Source organism: Podarcis tiliguerta (genome assembly GCF_965153285.1).
Source record: "Podarcis tiliguerta genome assembly, chromosome: 2".
NCBI classification, from domain to species: Eukaryota; Metazoa; Chordata; class Lepidosauria; order Squamata; family Lacertidae; genus Podarcis; species Podarcis tiliguerta.
The window spans coordinates 14,237,719-14,250,846 of NC_139535.1; positions in this window are offsets into that span (position 1 = coordinate 14,237,719).

Below are 13,128 nucleotides of genomic sequence, written 5' to 3' on the forward strand. Positions count from 1 at the left end.
CCGCCTTCTGGTCTTGTGGCTGCCTATGCTCCAGAAGCCGAACATGGGTTGGGATCCGTGCACTGTATGTAATAGCGCTGTACCTGTGTCTCAGTCAAATGTGTTGTTCTATTTACTTCCTCCGCAGCAAGTGACCTGGCTCACTTGCTCGAGTCGCTCATAGCCGCAACGGTGCTCGTTCGCAACTGCTCTCTGCTTGTGAGTTATGTGGGTTGGGGGAGAACGGACAGGCAGGGTATTGTGTTGACAAATAACCACAACACATAGCATCTTTGTACAGCGCTTTCCCCAGTGTGCTGAAAAGACTTCAGCTTTATGCATCCTGTTGGTAGCCTTAACTGCAACCCTCCCGTGGAGTCCACCATTACTATCCCCATTTTACAGATCTGGGCTCTCAAAGGTAGAGAGAGAGAGAGGTGAGCTTGCCTAAGAACACTCAATGATTTCATGGCAGCACTGAGATCTGAGCGAAAGGCTTCCAGCTCACCTGTGCTCTATATGGTTGTCGTAGGGCCGGAATATCTGGAATACTGCAGTTAGCGGCAGTGTCCAGGTGGAAATCATCAAATGTCTGGGATAATCTGGACATATGGCAACCCATGTCTGCAGTGTCGTTTTTGCCAATTTTCCATTAAAGTGGCTCAAATATCCTCAACAACTTTGGCCAAAAAAAGCTCAGCAACTTTTCTGTCTGGATTTCCATCGGCAACCCTATCCTAGACCAGCTTACCTGGTGATTTCCAGCTGTTTTGGACTACAACTCCCATCTGTGCTGGCTGGGTCTGGCGGAAGTTGTCATCCAAAACATCTGGAGGGCACCAGATTGGAAAAGGCTAGTCTAGAGCCACGCAGGTATGTGGCTTTGCACAGTGGCTTCTAACCAGCTGGCAGCCACAGTACAAGCCCCCAAATGGATGAGGACTCCTGGTATTCAACTAGCAAATTCTGCCAGATATTCAGTCTTACTGCATGACAATAATTGAGTCCTGCAAAATACAGTGGTACCTCTAGTTATGAACTTAATTCATTCCGGAGCTCCGTTCTTAACCCGAAACTGTTCTTAACTAGAGGCGGGCTTTCGCTAATGGGGCCTTTTGCTGCCACTGCGCCACTGGCACACAATTTCCATTCTTATTCTGGGGCAAAGTTCTCAACTCAGGTAACTCTTCCAGGTTGGCGGAGTTTGTAACCTGAAGCGTTTGTAACCTGAGGTGTTTGTAACTCGAGGTACCAATGTACAGTGGTACCTCAGGTTACATACGCTTCAGGTTACAGACTCCACTAACCCAGAAATAGTGCTTCAGGTTAAGAACTTTACCTCAGGATGAGAATGGAAATTGCACGGCAGCAGCGGGAGGCCCCATTAGCTAAAGTGGTGTTTCAGGTTAAGAACAGTTTCAGGTTAAGAACGGACCTCCAGATCGAATTAAGTACTTAACCTGAGGTACCACTGTACAACATACCGGTGGTTCTCAATCAGTCTCCAGGGGAATCCCAGCTTTGGAAACTAAACAGTAATGTCAGGCAAGCTTCAACAGGGGATGGGTACATTTTAAACACATTGGCTGAATCATCTGTGAAGTCACATCACCTTTTTCTGACTTCCAAAGCATCCCTTCTCCTGATTCCTACCTGGCAATAGCTAAGGATTACTAACAAACAGAATGGAAAGTGAGAGCTGAGTTAGGTCTTGGTTGAGCCCAAACTATGGCCTACCATTCACGAGCAAGCGTGCTAGTGCACCGGGGGGGGGGGGGGGGCGGTCACAGCTGCTTTGCTGCTGCTGCTCCTGAGCTACCAGGAGATAAACTATGGTTTAGTGTTGCATTTGAATCCAGGTTCATGATCCAACCATGTCCCTATTTTCCAGGGACAGTCCTGGATTTACAGAAGCCACCCTGGTTTCTGATTCGAACCTGGAATGTCCCGTTTGTCCTTAGGGTGTCCCTATTTTCATCGGAGAAATGTCGGAGGGTATGGAGTTGTGCGATCCAGGAGCCAAGGAGATAGAAGTTTTTGAGTGCTTAATGTTTTATTATTATTTTTATATATGTTGGAAGCTGGCCTGAGTGGCTGGGGCAAACCAGTCAGATGGGCAGAGTTTAAATAATAAAATTATTATTGTTATGGAATGGGATGTCCCTATTTTCATCAGAGAAATGTTGGGAGGGTATGGTCCCCCCCCATGGTAGGTCAAAGAATAAACCTTGGTTATATCTTGTGGATCGTCTGGGGTGAGAAAACTGAAAAGCCTGGGCCTGTGGAACCTCAGTTTTCAAACTTGATCCATTCCAGAAGACCGTTCGGCTTCCGAAAAGTTTGAAAACTGAGGATCAATGGGCTGGCTGCAAAATCAATGGGGAAAAAATGAAAAACGCAGCTCGGAAGCCCTTCAAAATTCGTTCGAAAACCAAAGCAGTTAGTTCCAGGTTTTCAGCATTCGGGAGCCAAAACGTTCCAAAACAGAGGTGTTTGGGAACCGAGGTTTGACTGTAACACTAAGCCAAACTATGGTTAACTCTTTATAGTATGGCAGCAGCAGGGGTGGGGGAGGAACGAAGCAGCCATGGTCTCCTAATTTACCAGCAAGTTTGCTCCTTCACAGTAAGCCATAATTTGGCTTCCCATGATCTGTCAATCAGGCCTTAAGCAACCCTAAGACACCACGTCAAAATGACTAATCTGTAGTACAGAAGCCTCTCCAAATTCACAGACACCCACAGCATGTCTGTTTGTTTGGCTCTTCAGCCAAATAAAAAAGGTCCCAGAGGAGTTTATATGTCTCACAATTCAACAATACCCATCTCTATAAAGGAGAAAGCTCAGCCTCAGGGTACAAACTTCTCGTATGCTCATCTGCTCTTATTTTCTGGTACCTCATGAAGTGGACTCCCTGGTCCACAAAGGCTTTTACCGTAATAAATTTGTTAGTCTTCAGTGTGCCACAGGACTCTTGGTTATTTCTGGTACAAACGCTAGCTCTTCCCCGCTACGAGAGCCAGTGTGGTGTAGTGGTTAAGAGCGGTGGACTTGTAATCTGGAGAACCGGGTTCGATTCTCCGCTCCTCCACATGCAGCTGCTGGGTGACCTTGGGCCAGTCATACTTCTCTGAAGTCTCTCAGCCCCACTCACCTCACAGAGTGTTTGTTGTGGGGGAGGAAGGGGAAGGAGAATGTTAGCCGCTTTGAGACTCCTTCGGGTAGTGATAAAGCGGGATATCAAATCCAAACTCTTCTACCCCGGCTAGTAGGGGCTAAAATGTTGTTACGGTCGACATTGTTCAGATTTGAGTTTTCCCCTCTCAGTAACATGAGCGTAAACATCTCGGCACTGTGCCATGAGGAGACTGCCATTGCGTGTGCTGCATCTGCTGAAATAACATATGATGATGATGGTGGTGGTGGTGGTGGATTTGGTTTGCCCATAACGTTACACTAAAGCAAAGCTTAGCACAAACAGGCGGATTTCTATAGCAGAGGTAGGAGTGCAGTCGCCGCAACTGTCTCTATGAGAACATGCATGTTTGCTTGTTTGTGTGAAACCATGGTTTGGCTGGAAATGGGCAGAAATGTTATCAATTGGAAGCATGTGGTTGCAAAATGAAGAATATAAGACTTCAGCAATATGCAATAGGAAACAGGCTTGGATAACAGCCCCTGAGATGGAAATATTGTACAAGCAGGTCTCTCTTTTCAGATGTGAAATGTTGATGGTATACTTTCTTCAGTAGGAACAACACAACCACACACACACACACACACACACACTTCCCCCTACCTCTGAGCACACAACTGTGGTGTTTCCTTCATCTGAGATGCATCAGCTGTTTGGTGAATCTGAGTGTGCATCAAAACACTCTGTCTCTTCAAGGCAACGTTCCCAACTGCACCTGCCGGCAAATCAGATTGGGTAACCTTGGGTTTGCCCTTGACATTTCTCACATCCTCCTGTAGGGAGCAGAAGGGTGACAGGCAAAAACAACCACAGGAAGAGCCCCCTTTTATGGGTCGCCTGTCACAGTTCCTCCTCCACGGCCTTCCATGCATCCGGCAGATTTCTGATTGTTCTTGCAGCTAATAAAGTCTTGAAACACTTGCCAGGGGGGAAAGAGGGCGGGGGGAATTGTATCTGAAAGCCATCTTCCTACCATTGCTCCAGCCACTTCCTTCCCTTTCCATGGCTCCTTCCCAGTCTGTTAGGTAAAAGTAAAGGGACCCCTGACCATTAGGTCCAGTTGCGGACGACTCTGGGGTTGTGGCGCTCATCTTGCTTTACTGGCTGAGGGAGCTGGTGTACAGCTTCCGGGTCATGTAGCCAGCATGGTTAAGCCGCTTCTGGCAAAACAGAGCAGCGCACGGAAACGCTGTTTACCTTCCCACTGGAGTGGTACCTATTTATCTACTTGCACTTCATGCTTTTGAACTGCTAGGTTGGCAGGAGCAGGGACTGAGCACCAGGAGTTCACCCCATCTCGGGGATTCGAACCGCTGACCTTCTGATCGGCAAGCCCCAGGCTCTGTGGTTTAACCCACAGCGCCACTCATGTCCTTCACTTTCCATGGCTCCTTCCCAGTCTGTTACAGTGGTGCAAAACTTGACTCTGTTCATTTGGTTGACCACAAACTTTGAATAAATGAGGGGTTGGTGTGTTTTCCCTATTTTGCAAATTTCTCGGAAGCGGGAGTTATTTGTACCACCACAGTCTCGCCTTTTAAGGAATGGACTAAAAGGAAATCCAGCTTGGTCTCTCCTTGTTACCGGTATCTTGAGGAAGGTGTTTTAGACTGAGCTGGGCCACAGATCCACCAAGCTCAGCATTCTCGCTACATTGATTGTCAGTGGCTTCCTGGGGTTTGGGGCAAGACCTACTTGGATGTAAGGGATGCAGGTGGCACTGTGGTCTAAACCACTGAGCCTCTTGGGCTTGCCAATCAGAAGGTCTGCGGTTCGAATCCCCGCAACGGGATGAGCTCCTGTTGCTCTGTCCCAGCTCTGCCAACCTAGCAGTTCGAAAGCACGTCAAAGTGCAAGTAGATAAATAGGTACCGCTCCGGCGGGAAGGTAAACAGCATTTCTGTGCTCTCTGGTTTCCGTCACGGTGTCCTGTTGAGCCAGAAGCCGTTTAGTCCTGCTGGCCACATGACCCAGAAAGCTGTCTGCGGACAAACACCGGCTCCCTCAGCCTGAAAGTGAGATGAGCGCCGCAACTCCATAGTTGCCTTTGACTGGACTTAACCGTCCAGGGGTCCTTTACCTTGGGTGTGCCTCAGGTGGAAGTCTTTTGTATGGAAACATGCACTCGACTATTGAGTTATGGCCTTTAAATGCCTTGTTAAAAGTGTTAGGGCTCCACTGTCAAACTGCTCAGAAATCCTTTCTGCTGTTTAGTTTGAATCTCCTTTCTTGTAACTCCAAGCCCCTGGTTTGAGTCCTCCTCTCCAGAGCAAGAGAAAACAAACTTGCTCCACCTTCATATTTGAAGTGGCTATCTCCTCTCCGTCTCTTCTTTCCCAGGCTAAACATACCCAGCTACCTCAACCGTTCCTCATATGGCTTGGTTTCCAGACCCTTGAACATCTTGGATGTCCTCCTCTGCACACATAGAATCATAGAGTTGGAAGAGACCACAATGGCCATCGAGTCCAACCCCCTGCCAAGCAGGAAATGGCTTGACCTCCCCACAAACAGGGTGGAATGAATGCTCAAGAAACAGCAAACATCATATAAACCTCCCCACAAATCCTCCAAAATGAAAAACCCTACAGAAATGTATAAGGAAGTTAATTCTGTACATGGGGTAAAATGTTATAATTTCAGGACAATGACACAGGTCAACTCCCAAATTTCTTGTTGCTTTTTAAAAGTTCATAAACAGGCCGGCGTCTGTTTCTTCATTGACAGGCATTTTTCCAAGGGTTCAAACCCTGCTCAGCCATGAAGACCACTAGGTGATCTTGGGCCAAGCCACTGTCTCTCTGCCAGACCTCAAAGCGTTGTTGTGAGGATAGAATCAGGAAGGGATTCTAACGTCCAGTGGTTTGTTTAGCCCCAAAATGGAAAAGGAGTGAGGTCCCAGAAGAATGGTCACTTAAGCTGATGGGATATGCGCAGCTTGCAGGTTCAACATACAGAATAAGAGGAGGAGAAGAACATATGTTTAAAGAAGATAGGGAAATGTTTATTGAATATATGGGGCGGGGGGCGATTGTGTACACTTGAAAACGCTGGCAGCATTAAGATAAATCCAAGAGTGTAAATAAGTTTTGATGGATGTAATAATGGAATACGGAATGGTTTAGTTTATGTAAAATATGCAGGGATTTATGGCATGCAAAATGAACCATGGAGAGAGAAGAAGGGAAGTCATTGATATGTTATGGATGTTTAAATGTGTATTCAAAACTGTAAAACAGAAAATTTAATTATATATATATATAGGAGAGAGGGAGAGAGAGACATGAATCATGCAGCTCCTTGCAGGAAAAGGTGGGATAAAAATGCAATCATAAACTAGTAGGAAGAATATTATTATGATGTGTATATGAAGAAGTGTGCATGCACACGAAAGCTCATACCAATAACAAACTTTGTTGGTCTCTAAGGTGCTACTGAAAGGATTTTTTTTATTTTCTTTCAACTACGGCAGACCAACACGGCTACCTACCTGTATCTATTATTATTATTATTATTATTATTATTATTATTATTATTATTATTATTCTCCCCCATCTTGAAGATGGGATGAGACTTTGTGGCAGAAGTGAGATTTGAATTCGGATCCTGACATAAAAAAGTGAGTGTGAATAGACCACTGAATAGACAAGGTACACTAGGCTGTGGTTAGCAGGTGGGTGATCAGGTTTTTTTGGGGGGTCAGCTGACCTTGATTTCCACCAGGCCGAGGTTGTTTACAACAGGAGCAGGGTAAATTTGGGGAGGGGGCACTGTCAAAGAGTAGGGAGGTGTGAATGCCCCATTGTTGGAGGAGAGCTGATGGGTCTTTTTGGAGGTGGGCAGTGGGGAGGGGCATGCAACCCCCCCAATTGGCCAGAGAGAGGATAAGGAGTCCAGGAAACCAACCCAACAGGAGAGCTATCAAGGTTTTGGCAAGAGCCATTGATAAGGTGACAACTCACTTTGCAAGATAATGGGGACTGAAGGCCCTTTGATACATTGTCCTGGTCCCAGAACATTGACACCTCTAGGGCCAAGGGGAGGGAGATGCTGAGAGAGGAGGGAGAGAACTTGACTCCTGCGGTTTTATCTCTTGCCCATCAGTTGGGTTTTGTTCCTTTTATAGGCCTTGATGAGCACTAAATGTCAATCCTGGGTAGTACTGGAAGTCTGGGGAGGGAGACCGAAGGATTCCCCAGCCCTCTGGGAAGGATCTAGCCATTTACAGGGGTACTGGTGGAAGAAAGGGAATAAGGGCTTTTGGAATCCCGGCTCCCATCATCTCCAGCCAGCAGGTTCAATGGTGAGCGATGATGAAGTCCCATTAGCTTCAACAGCTTCTGGTGCGTCACAGCTTGCCCACCCTCACAGCCCTGAAGTAAGAAATCTGATATATCTGTATTCCGAGTGGATTCTTAGCCAACTGAACAAAAAATAAAATTTTAAACTGAATATTGAATTATTATTATTATTATTTTAGTGACTTATTACCCATAGGTCTCCAAGCAGCTAGCAACACATTTTAAAAAATGAACACATTATCCATTAAAAGAATTCATTCTAAAAACAATCCGTTAAGAAAAACACCCATAGCAGCCACAGGAGAGCTGAAGAAGATTTTTACAACACAACCCCAGGCATGTCTACTTGGAAGTAAGTCCCTCTGGGTTCAGCAGGGCTTACTCCCATGTAAGCGCAGCTGCAATCATTTCAAGTGTATTGTTTTGGGAAACATTCTCCCGAAGAAGAGGATCAACTCCATGCTTGCTTACTTGAAACCATTGAATTAAATGGGATTGCTTTCTGAGTAGACCTGCTTTAGGTAGCATTGCTCTGAGCATCTTAAATATAGCTAAAGCAGGGTTGTTGTTGTTTTTGTAAACTGCTTTGTATAAAGATTTAAAATAAAATAAAATATATAATAACGCAGGCAGATGAGCGGTGCTGTGAATCTTGCTCCACCCACCCACAATGATTCTTTCTTCTCTTGAAACATTGAACAGGGTCTTTGCCAATATTATACATTCTCTTCTTCTTTGGCGATCACTCGTAGCCAAGTAACATTGTCTTCCATGAGCACGATCTTAACAGTGTGTCCATAAGTCACTGTTGAGGCCAATTCCACACGTCCTTCCATAGTGGGGACATTGGTTCCCGGGCGGGAGTTGATCATGGTGTGGATTTGCCAAGTGTGCCTTCCTCTTAGCACGTTTCTCCCTTTCATCCTGAGTTTGAGAGTCTTCACAGCCCTTGACACCTTTGGTAAAGGCTGTTCTCCAACTGGAGCGCTCACAGGCCAGTGTTTCCCAGTTGTCGGTGTTTATACTACATTTTTAAAGATTTGCCTTGAGACAGTCTTTAAACCTCTTTTGTTGACCACCAGCATCACGCTTTCCATTTTTAAGTTCGGAATAGAGTAGTTGCTTTGGAAGACGATAACCGGGCATCCGCACAACATGACCAGCCCAACCAAGTTGATGTTGAAGAATCCTTGCTTCAACACTGGTGATCTTTACTTCTTCCAGTACACCGGCATTAGTTTGCCTGTCTTCCTAAGTGATGTGTAAAAAAATTTGGAGATGCCGTTGATGAAATCTTTCAAGGAATGGGGGGAGGGACTTTTTCCAACCAGAGAGCCACATTAACTTCTGGTTTCTATGCATTCACTCATACCATTCTATCCACTATTCAGATTTTGAAGAACCATTATCATGGGGAACGTCCCATGAGGACAATGCATTTCAGAAGAATACAAAGCAGGGCTGGTGAGGAATGTGGTTCAAGAAGGGTGTGGCTTAGTTCTGACAGAAGAGTCCAAGGGCTGATACAAAGACCTGAAGGACTACACCTGGACTACACCTGGGCGAGACGGTTGCTCATCCCTGTTCTACAAGATAATGGAGATCAATGCATTGCGTAATAGTTCATGCCAGGAAGCCAGGAGAGAGAGGGAGATTCTTGGTTTCTGCCAGAATCAGGTGCGAGGTAATGCGTCCAAAATCCAGTGATAAACAGGTAGCAAGTTCATTGCACCAGGACAAAATGCCACCAATTTAGGCCAACCATACAGCTTGCGGCGGCAAAAAGTTACCTTGCCATTCAATTAAAGCCAACAGATCTGGCTAAACAAGGGTGTAATCTGGGGTAGGGTAGTGTAGTTGTGGTTACAGTATCGACTAGTGAGCACAGGATTCAAAATCCCTCCTCAGCCTGTGAAGCTTCCTGGCAGCACCTTTGGCTAGTCAAGCACACACACTCCTGCAAGTCTAAAACAAGGATGACCACCATAAATATTGCTCTACGCTCCACAGGGAGAGACTTAAAAGTGAGAAATCAAAAGTCACACTGCAGCATAGGAAGATATACAGTAATGCGCCTAATACTCATTTCTAACGTTTTTTAAAAAATTTACTCTCTTTTTTTGCCTGCCTTCTCCAAAAGTTCCTGGCCCAGGCATTCTGTCTCAGCCTAGCCTATCACGTAAGGTATAAAAATGGGGGTGGGGGGGAGAGCCCATTTTCTTGGAGTTGTCGGGGTTTAGGCAGCTTAGTCATAGAATCATAGAATCATAGAGTTGGAAGAGACCACAAGGGCCATCGAGTCCAACCCCCTGCCAAGCAGGAAACACCATCAGAGCACTCCTGACATATGGTTGTCAAGCCTCTGCTTAAAGACCTCCAAAGAAGGAGACTCCACCACACTCCTTGGCAGCAAATTCCACTGTCGAACAGCTCTTACTGTCAGGAAGTTCTTCCTAATGTTTAGGCGGAATCTTCTTTCTTGTAGTTTGGATCCATTGCTCCGTGTCCGCTTCTCTGGAGCAGCAGAAAACAACCTTTCTCCCTCCTCTATGTGGCATCCTTTTATATATTTGAACATGGCTATCATATCACCCCTTAACCTCCTCTTCTCCAGGCTAAACATGCCCAGCTCCCTTAGCCGTTCCTCATAAGGCATCGTTTCCAGGCCTTTGACCATTTTGGTTGCCCTCCTCTGGACACGTTCCAGTTTGGCAGTGTCCATCTTGAACTGTGGTGCCCAGAACTGGACACAGTACTCCAGGCGAGGTCTGACCAGAGCAGAATACAGTGGCACTATTACTTCCCTTGATCTAGATGCTATACTCCTATTGATGCAGCCCAGAATTGCATTGTCACATCAAGTAGCTTAAAGGTAAAGGTGTTGTTGTTGTTGTTGTTGTTTAGTCGTGTCTGACTATTCGTGACCCCATGGACCAGAGCACGCCAGGCACCCCTGTCTTCCAGTGCCTCCCAGTTTGGTCAAGCTCATGCTGGTAGCTTCAAGAACACTGTCCAACCATCTCGTCCTCTGCTGTCCCCTTCTCCTTGTGCCCTCCATCTTTCCCAACATCAGGGTCTTTTCCAGGGAGTCTTCTCTTCTCATGAGGTGGCCAAAGTATTGGAGCCTCAGCTTCACAATCTGTCCATGGAGTTTTCTTGGCAGGGATACTGGAGTGGCTTGCCGGTTCCTCCTCCAGGTGGATCACGTTTGGTCAAAACTCTCCACTATGACCTGTTCATCTTGGGTGCCCTGCTCGGCATAGTTCATAGCTTCTCTGAGTTATTCAAGCCCCTTCGCCACGGCAAGGCAGTGATCCATGAAGGTAAAGGTAAAGGTAACCCAGTAAGTTAGATATCACCTAATCACTGACCTGGGGGAAAGTGTTGCTGCTCAACTGGAAGCGTTAAGAGACACTGTGCAAAGCCTCAATTTCAAAGGCTGATTCTATGTGCAGGTCTCCTCTCAGTTTTTAATTTAATTCTTTCCTTCTTTTCACATTATATTTATCATTTTCCATTTTACAACAAACATAGCATTTCCCGCATCTATTTTCAATATCTCATTTCGACCTCCGTCCCCCATTTCCTGCGGTTGCTTATATTTATAGATTCAGGTAGGTAGCCGTGTTGTTCTGACACAGTTATCCTTAAATAAATTGATATTTTTAGAGGTCAACCGTATGCCCAGATATTTAATCTTTTTCACTGCCATAATTCCTATTTTATTTTGTAGATCTTCAATTTGTTTTTGATCCATATTTTTGACCAACGTTTTGTTTTTGGCTTTATTTAATTTGAAACCTGCCAATTGCCCGAACTCTCCAATTACTTCCAGTGCTCCAATTACACTGGTCTGAGGTTCTTCTAATGTTAAGACCACATCGTCTGCAAATACTTTAAGCTTGTATTCATTTGTGCACAAATGAAAAAAATAAAAAATTGTCCAGTAGCACCTTATAGACCAACTAAGTTCTATCTGATGAAGTGTGCATGCACACAAAAGCTTATACCGGAACAAACTTAATTGGTGTATAAGGTGCTACTGGACAATTTTTTACGCTTATATTTATAATACTTTTACTGCACTTCCAAGTTAAACCTAATTATTATTTATTTTATTTCATTCAATAATTGTTATGTCACTGCATGTCTTTACATCAATCCTGCTAATGATTTCATCTGTTTACAATGATTCTGAAAATATACCCTAAATGATTTCCACTATCTATTAAATACTTTGTCTTGATTTCTTATTCTTCCAGTAAGGTTTGCCATTTCTACATATTTCAATAGTTTTTGGTGCCATTCTTCTTTGGCCAGGACTATTGTCTTCTTTCCATCTTTGGGCAAATATTGTATGAGCTGCCGTGGTCACATACATAAATAAACTTTTATACTGTTTAGGTATCTCTAATCCCATTATCCCCAAAAGGAAAGCTTCTGGTTTTCTTAAGAAAAGTTATCTTAAACTCCCCCCCACCCAACTCATTATATATAGTTTTAAATTTAATCCTTAATGTAACTTAATTTAACTCAAGATACAGCTGGAGCTAGGTTCAGTTCTGTGAATCATCTCTAAGGCCATGATCCCATGAATACTTACTTAGGAGTAAACCCCACCAAATGCAGTGGGACACGCTAAAGAGGTGTAGGGTTGTGCTACAGATTAAAAAGGTAAAGGACCCCTGACAGTTAAGTCCATTCGCAAAGGACTCTGGAGTTGCAGCATCGCTTTACTGGCTGAGGGAACTGGCGTTTGTCTGCAGACAGTTTTTCCGGGTCATGTGGCCAGCATGACTAAGCCACTTCTGGCGAACCAGAGCAGCGCACGGAAATGCCGTTTACCTTCCCGCTGGAGTGGTACCTATTTATCTACTTGCACTATGAGGTGCTTTCGAACTGCTAGGTTGGCAGGAGCAGGGACCAAGCAACGGGAGCTCACCCCGTCGCGGGGGTTTGAACCACCGACCTTCCGATCGGCAAGTCCTAGGCTCCGTGGTTTAACCCACAGCGCCATCCGCGTCCTGCCGTGCTACAGATTAGCTGAACTTTTAAACAGGTTTTTTTGGGGGGTGGCAGGGAAATGGGGAGAAACTGCACACAGCTCAGTTGGTAGAACACAATAAACTTAATCTGAGGGTCTTGGGTTCAAGTCCCACTCGGGCAAAAGATTCCAGCATTGCAGAAGTTTGGCCTAGATGATCCTTGTGGATCTCTTCCATAGCTGTCAACTTTTCCCTTTTCATGCGATGAATCCTATTCAGAATAAGGGAATTTCCCTTAAAAAAGGGGAAAGTTGACAGCTATGGTCTCTTCCAACTTTATGATTGTAATCTATGATAAACCTGTGAGGAAAGAGATGAACTTGGGAAGGCAACAACTCCAAAACACTGCCCAGTTTGGATTTCATGGCACATCTTAGATACACATTGTGTTGTGGTCAATAACAGACTCAACACTGATGTCTCATATTGAAAGTAACTGATTTGTAGAAAAGACTTTACAACCTTAAAAAAGAGACAATGCATGTTCTTTTGTAAACCAAGAAAATCTTGAAGAAGAAGAAGACAGTGCAATTGATACCCATTACTTGGGAGTAAATCCAAGAAGTAGAGGTAACAGATATGCCTAGGATTGCATACTATTGTTTGG